Genomic DNA, 1809 nt, shown 5'->3' on the forward strand with positions numbered 1-1809 from the left:
TGATACTGATCTTATACAACAGTTCAGTAAGTAAGAAGTTAATATTGTGTTATTTTAGACACATTGTTGTCTGTTTTGCTCAATTTTGCCAATGAATATATAAATACAAAGCATAACTGTTCGTCTCCGTCTCCGAGCAACACACAGTGGCATTTCATTTCTTAATGCACGTTTTGAACAAATTGGCTGAACCATTTGTAATAATAATATAGTAATAATAATACAATTTATAAAAACAATTATTAAAGGTATAGTTCACCCACCCAAAAATGACAAATGTGTCATCATTTACTCACATTCATGGTCCAAAATAGTATATGTAATAAATTTTATCAAACAAAATATTTCTTGCTGAAGCTACTTTTTGTAATGTAAGTTTGATGCTTTACACAACAATGACGTTAAATGTTCTTTTGGGAGTAATTTCTCAGCCAAATCTGATGTGCGACTAATTTGCGATTAATTAGATTAATTAATCGCTACAACATATAATTAATTAGATAAAAAAATATTATCACTTACCAGACCGAGAATTAAATCTAGAGTATGATTTCGACAGTGAGTAGGTCCTGACACATGTTATCTAACCCCAATAGAGTTCAGAATGTCTATGAATGTTGATCCCAATGCATCTTTTTCATTATAAACATGGATATTAAAATCACCAACAATTAAAACTTTATCTACAGCCAGCACTAGCTCGGATATATAAAATCAGCACATTCTTTAATAAAGTGTGTGGGGTGCCCTGGTGGCCTGTATACAGTAGCCAGTACAAACATCACAGGGGATTTATCATTAACACTTGTTTCTCTGGACAATATTATATGAAGCACCATTACTTCAAACAAGTTATAATTGAAGCGTGCCCATCTGCTTTACTTATTATATTATTACTTATAGTAAACTGATTTATTGTTTATTTTGGCAAATCTGCTTCTTCCACACAGAAATTAATGTTCAGTGAAGCTCCTCACAACAATCACACATTCAGCAATTCAGCAGTAAATGCTGGAATATCTCCATTAGTTCACAAGTGAAGACCAACATCAAAGCATCAGGAAGAAATCTGCAAAGACTGAGTTTATTAAAGAGGACAGAGAGAAGATGAGTGATCCAGAACCCTGCAGAATCAAACACACTGAAGATACTGAAGAACTAACAGGTTGGTGTTTATTCTTCTTCATTAATAATGCTGATGGTTATAAAGTTTCAAGTAGCTTTAGAGTGTTTGTGTTGTAATTGGACAATTCTGTAGAGCTCTGCAGTAATATAGCTAAATAATCAAATAACAAGGGACACTTTCTGTAAACGGAGTACTTTTTTCAACAAAATGATTTGTTAGATAATTGTGTGGTTGACCAAACATGTTTAATAGTTGTCCCTATAGAAACATGGGATTTGTGCCTATGTTTTAAAAATCATAATTTGAAGATCAATGTACCTCATCCATTGATGAATGAAAAAGTTTCAGAGATGTATATATAAAATGTACTAGATGTATTTATAAAACTGCATCAAAATGCATAGCAATTGTCTACTTTCTGCTGTTACATCATGGTTCACGTTTATGTATTTTCACATTTCTATTTTTTTAAGAGTTAATGAAAATAAACCATTTTTACTTTTATTTCAGAGTTGACTGAAGAAAGTGAGGAGAATGAAGAATTGAGTGAAGTTGAGGGAAAAAATCATTTCAGAACTGGAAAAAAACCTTTGAGTTGCTCTCAAGCTCAGAAAGATTTAAAGAAAAGAAAAGGAAAAAAATCTTTCTCCTGCACTCAGTGTGGAAAGAGATGGACATGCAAA

General features: G+C 32.0%; 1 long non-coding RNA gene across 1 annotated transcript; it reads left to right on the forward strand.

Moving 5' to 3' along the window:
* The first annotated feature begins 949 nt into the window (after positions 1-949).
* LOC107577944 (uncharacterized) lies at positions 950-1731 on the forward strand. The gene is made up of 2 exons (XR_001608273.1): positions 950-1165; positions 1637-1731. It is a non-coding gene; the product is annotated as an uncharacterized lncRNA (long non-coding RNA).
* Positions 1732-1809: the final 78 nt, after the last annotated feature.

This window comes from Sinocyclocheilus grahami, unplaced genomic scaffold, assembly GCF_001515645.1.
Source record: "Sinocyclocheilus grahami isolate Dianchi unplaced genomic scaffold, SAMN03320097.WGS_v1.1 scaffold7925.1, whole genome shotgun sequence".
Taxonomy (NCBI): Eukaryota; Metazoa; Chordata; class Actinopteri; order Cypriniformes; family Cyprinidae; genus Sinocyclocheilus; species Sinocyclocheilus grahami.